This window comes from Miscanthus floridulus, chromosome 10 (genome assembly GCF_019320115.1).
Source record: "Miscanthus floridulus cultivar M001 chromosome 10, ASM1932011v1, whole genome shotgun sequence".
In the NCBI taxonomy this organism is placed as follows: domain Eukaryota; kingdom Viridiplantae; phylum Streptophyta; class Magnoliopsida; order Poales; family Poaceae; genus Miscanthus; species Miscanthus floridulus.
In genome coordinates, this window is record NC_089589.1 from 48746352 (window position 1) to 48752351 (window position 6000).

Consider the following 6000-nt stretch of genomic DNA (forward strand, 5'->3'; position numbering starts at 1 on the left):
GCAGCCCAACAGGATGATACTATCAGGGGCATAGCAGCTATAGAGGAGGAGCAGTTGGATGCTCAGCAGGAGGGGATGGTCAAGAGCGACCCCAGTGGCAACTCAGATGAGGACTACCGCGAGATACCTCAGATACCTCCACGACGACATGATCATGAGGCCAGTAGCTCTAGTTCAGCTCCATCTGCACCGTAGACTGACCCTGCTCTACTTGCCATACTTGAGCGGATGAGGCAGGATCAGGCTCGCCAGTCTCAGGAGACCGTCACCACGTTTGCACAGTTCCAGGCTAGACAGGTGAGTTTCAACGGTAGCAGCAGGCCATACAGCAGCAGCAGCAGGCCATGCATCAGCAACAGCTCCTCATACAGCAGCAGCTCCTTAAATTTATGCAGCTTGTAGTGATAACTATTGGGGTTCCACCACCACAGCCTTCACCCCAGCTTGGTCAGCCTGCCACCACTTCTATGACTCCAGCGTTACAGCCTAGTGGGCTTCAGAGTTAGGGACAGCCACCAGCACGGTTTGCTTCACCTACAGAGCAGGTGTCCCAGTGGTTTGCTTCGCCCGTGTTAGCCCCACAATTCACACATCTCCAGACGGGCTTTACACCGGCTCAGACTTCTTCGCTGCTAGTGCCAGAGACTACAGTGTCCAGGAGCCTTGGTGCATCCTTAAGTGAGTTGATAGGGCAGCCTATTCCACCATATTTGCATGTCCCAGGTCCTTCTATAGTTGCACCTATTACCGGGACTACAGAGACGCTCCCTTCGTCAGTGGCATCATCAGAGCTAGCTGCTCAAGTTATACCTGCACAGTCTATAGCAATCCGACCCAGACCGTTTCAGCGCCGCTGCCAGCTACAGAGGGTCGAACATCTCTGAGTTCATTCATTCATTTATTCATGGAAGAGCTAATGAGTCCGACTCATTTATTCATACATATCCGTAGTCAGGCTGCTCAAGTTGAATCACGTAGAGAGAATTAAGAAGCAGCCACAGACAGAGTCCGGCCGTACGCCCGTATACGTTGCTAGGATATTAACCGTCGATGACGTTGCTGCAATCGCACTTTGCACACGTGTCCTCAGGGCAGCAATAGCAGATGATTGAGCGTCTTCCGCCAGAACTGCAAATTAAAGCCAGCGAGAAATAAAAAGAAAAGAAAGCGATTGATTAATTATTCTTTCCAATGAAAGGTTGAAACCATACATATTAATTAATTATATAAAGAGAAAGAGACATATATACATCTATTTATCAAATTGTTTTGCCAAGAACAATTCTCAGTTGAACAGGTTCTCTTAATTAATACACTTATTTTTTGATATATTTGTTGAAGCCTTATTTTTAAAGTATATGTCGGTGCGAAAAGTGACCAACAAGTAAATATTTGTAGTTTTGTCGTACGTTGTGATTGGATGTGGCCTAACACTCAATGACACATGGTTTATATTGGTTCAGGCAACGTGCTCTACGTCCAGTTTGAGTCGGTCGGTGACTTTATTCCTGAGCCCAGGTGCTCGAAGTTTGCTGTGGGGTTACAAACGAGAGGGAGTAAGATGGGGGTATTAGAGGTCCGGTCGGACTCCAGACCGAAGGGCTAGGAGCGACGGGAGATCTAATGTGCGCTCTGTCTAGCTTTAGAGTTCTAGAGTCAAGCAGAGAGAATCGTCTGTTGTCTATGTGAATCGTTCGGGTCGTCCGAATGAATCGTGTATGAATCTATTGTGAATGCCCCCTCTTTTGGAGAGAGCGCATCCCCTTTTATAGATGAAGGGGACGGCTTTACAAGAGAGACTGAGAGTGTGTGAGAGAAAGTGTGTGTGTGTGTGTGTGCTATCTAGCCTTATTGCCCACGCCGTCAGGTACAAGGTGGTTTGTCGGCGCCCACAATATTGTTGGTGTCAGACGCACATGATAGACTTTATTGTGTTCGCCTGGAATGGAAAATACCGGCGCTCACAACACTGTTGATGCCCAGATGTTTGAGGTAGGCTCCATCGTCTTCTTTTGGTATGGCCAATGTCGGCGCCTACCATACTGTAGGACAAATGTCAACGCCCACAACACTGTTTAGGTACTGACATGTCTAGAAGGTTGCAGAGCACCCTTCTGACATGGCCTGACACGTGTGCAGGGTACGGTCCTCGGTATTACGGTTTGACTTCATTGCCTTGCCTTACTTGCCCCGTCTAATTCTTTAGGTCCTTACCGAGCGGGCATCTCGTTTGGTTGTCCCCAGTCGGTTTCGACCGCGCCGGTCGGAGAAGAGCTGTAAGCAGAGGTTCGGTGTACTCCCGGTCGGAGAAGCGGGTCGGAGTCGAAAGCGAGCCTTCCGGTCGGAGAGGAGGGTCGAAGTTGGAAACAAGCGTCGTCCCTCTCTGGCTAGGCCTTTCGGTCGGAGAGGCGGGCCAGAGTCGGAAGCGAGCGTCGTTCCTCTCTGGCTAGGCCTTCCGGTCAGAGAGGCGAGCATCCTTGTCTGGCCGGGTGTTCCGGTCGGAGAGGCGGGCCAGAGTCAGAAGCGAACGTCGTCCCTTTCTGGCCAGGCCTTTCGGTCGGAGAGGCCGGCCGGAGTCGGAAGCGAGTGTCGTCCCTCCTTGGCTAGGCCTTCTGATTGAAGACTGGATCGCCCTTCTGGAATGTCGTTAGGAATTTTGGGCCGGCCCAAGAGTTGTGCGTCATTCGTAACGTCGTCTGCTGGGCCGAGCTTTTGCTGGGAAGTAGGTCCATTAGGGACCCCGGGTTTATAAAGCCGACAGGAGCCCTCGGGCGATTCAGGCAGAATCATCTAGGGGATTTTTCGTCTTGACAGCGGGTGCGCGCAAGCGCACCCACAGGTGTAGCCCTCGAGCCCTCGGGCGATTCGAGTAGAATAATCTAGGGTTTTTTTGTCTTGCCAGCAAGGGAATTCTTTGTTTTGACGGCGGGTGCATGTGAGAGCACCCCCAAGCCCCTAGGTGATTCGGGTAGAATCGCTAGGGGGTTCTTCGTCTTGCCGACGGGTGCACGCAATCGCACTTTGGTGGGCGTAGCTTCTGAGCGAGATCCGACCCCTTGCTGAGGCGCCTTTCTTAGCTCTGGGCCATTGTTTCTAGGAGCGACCATGGAGTCATGGACCCAGACTTTGGGTGTCGTGGTCCCAGGCACTGGGTGCTCCGAGGGATCGGGCGAGTCAGAGTCACGGACCCAGGCGTCGGGCGTGCCGAGGGATTGGGCGAGTTAGAGTCATGGACCTAAACATCGGGTGTCGTGGTCCCAGGCGCTGGGTGCACCAAGGGATCGGGCGAGTCAGAGTCGTGGAGCCTAGCGTCGGGTGCACCGAGGGATCTAGCGAGTTAGAGTTACGGACCCAGACGTCGAGTGTCGCGGTCCCAGCGCTGGGTGCACTGAGGTATCGGGTGAGTCAGAGTCACGGATCCTGGCATCGAGCGTGTCAAGGGATCCAGCGAGTCGGAGTCATGGATCCAGGCGTTGGGCATGCCGAGGGATCGGGCGAGTCGGAGTCATGGACCTAGAGCCCTTTTGGGCTCGGTAGGGTCAGTCAAGTTTCGTGCGTTACCCTGTCCGTGGTTTTCACAACTAGAGGGGCTGAGCTAACGTCGCTTGCCACGATGGCTCGAGTGACGCGCTCGGTGAGCTCGCTAATGGGCATGTTCGAGTGGAATCTGGGTCCGTCGTTCGTAACAAGGTCGGCATAGGCCTCATATGGCATTCCACTGCTCTTTAACCCATGTCCCAGTAGATGCCCAGGTCATTCCGGAGACCAACCTAGGTGGCCCGCTGGCCTCCCCTCGATGGAGATTCTGTGGGCATGGCTCGAGGTTAGGATCGAACGAGAAGGTTGTAATGACCCTGTCTACTTTTGAGCAGATTTGGGCGAGGGCCGCTAGGGCTCATCTACATTTTCTCCCCTAGCTCTGTTTGATGCGAGGCAGCCTCGAGCCCTTCGTGGGCCAGCCTTCGAACCCCGTTCGGTCGTTGCTCATGTTGAATGAGGCAACTATCGCTTCATGACAGAACACGAAGCATTGTGATGCATCAACTGCATATGCGATGCTTTGGATGTATGGGATGAATGAATGAATGCGTGTATGGATGGATGTGTGAATGCGTGTATGAGAATGGTTGAATGAATGTTTATGCATTTAGAAAATAAAATAAAATATAAGTGATTAGTAGAGTTACCTTCATGATTCAAGTGACAGGCTTGAGGAGTCTTTATCGAATATGTCCGAATGGGATCTGTGTTCATCATTCATGATGGAGTCAGCATGGTCCACATGGGGCGTCCCTTTGCTCCTTACCTGTCTCTCGGCGTTCGCCTAAGCCGTCCGATTGGCTCAGGAAGCCCGTTGGTCTCTCCTTGGCGGAGATCCCATCGTTGGGCTCTTCCAAGTCATGCTTGGGAAGGAGGAGGGCCGCCTACGTGCGGTTGTGCCTTGTTTCCCACGCCTGGCATGTGGTAGTGGTGGGCCATGCCCAGGCCACGTCCTGTCTAACTAGGCACCGTCTCGTCGAGCAGGGCGCATCCCATCGTGTTCCCATATGCATTCAATAGGGGAAGGGAGAGGGTTTTTTCACCCCAACCCTTCACCTTTCTCCAACTACTGTGTCTCCTCCTGAAATAGGGAAGGGAGAGGGTTTTCGTCCCGTCCCTTCGCCTATTCCCCAACTGCCGCCTCTCCTCCATTCTTCTCACCAAGAGCGTTCGTGTGCCGCGCCAGTTCCTAGGAGATAAGAGGGGAGAGCGAGGGAGAGGAGAACTCACAGATCTATTTTGCGAGTGCAAAGCAGAATGTTGTGCTGGAGGTCATCCAATGTGGATGAGTCGGTGCTGGCCGCATTCACCGAGAAGGGGCTCCTTTCGGTGAAGGAGGTGGCACACTAGAGAGCCCCTGTGGGGGAGGCTTTTCCATGACCTCAGGCCGGTGAGGTCGTCTCCTTCCTCACCTTCCATGAGCATGGGCTAGGATACCCTACACACTGGTTCTTGCATGGGCTCCTCAATGAGTGGGGCTTGGAGCTACAACACCTAAATCCGACTGGGGTGCTGCATGTCGCTGGCTTGGTCACCGTCTACTAGGCCTTCCTCAGGATGGAGCCGCACGTGGATTTCTTTCGGCGTTTCTTCTCCGGGCGAGTCTTGTCGGAGGGGCATCCTCCTCGGACCACACCAGTTGGGGGCTTTACGCTGTAGAAGAAGCCAAGTTTGTTGGGCTCCTACCCCACATACACCCCCTATGACTCCAATTGGGGGTTGCATGGGGAGTGGTTCTACATCAGGAACCCGGCTGAGGCGCCATTCCCGCCGTTCACCAGAAGGAGGCTGGAGAGGCGGGAGAGCTAGTCGTGGGGGCCCTCTAGCATTCAGCGAAACAAGTTGGAGATCATTGGGGCAGAGTTCCAGAAGCTGGTGCAGCATAGCCTCAATGGGGTACGGGTGTTCCACACCTTTGTCCACCATTGGGTTGCCCCGTTGGCAGAAAGGACGCAGCCGATGTGGCTGTATTCTAGCCTGATAGACCCTTACCGCGCGTCGCCGGTGAGATGGTGAAGGACGAAGTCTGGAGCCAACTTGATTGGGTGCTGCAACTGAAGACCCGAGAGACCCTTGAAGGAAAGCCCGGACCTCTCCACGCCACGAAGCTATCCAATCTTGTATGCTCCCCTTTCCTTATTCCGTGTTCTTTTCCCTTTTTCTCTCCTATATCTTGACATTGAGTCGTCCACTTTGTAGGGACTCGAACGTTACAAGTCCTGGCCGCATCTTCCGAAGGGGCCGGAGGGCGTGGCTCGGTAAGCTACCCTAAAGGAGGCGACGGTCGAGAAGAAGAAGAAGAGAGCTAAGAAGGCTCGGAGGAAGCAGGGAAAGGAGATGGAGATCGCCTGGTGGGTCCGGGCAGGCGAAAGTAGGAGCAACATCGAGGTGGAGCTTGAGTTGGAGGACCCCACGGAGGTGGGTGGTGACACGAGCTCTTTTGAGGATGGAGACTAGGAC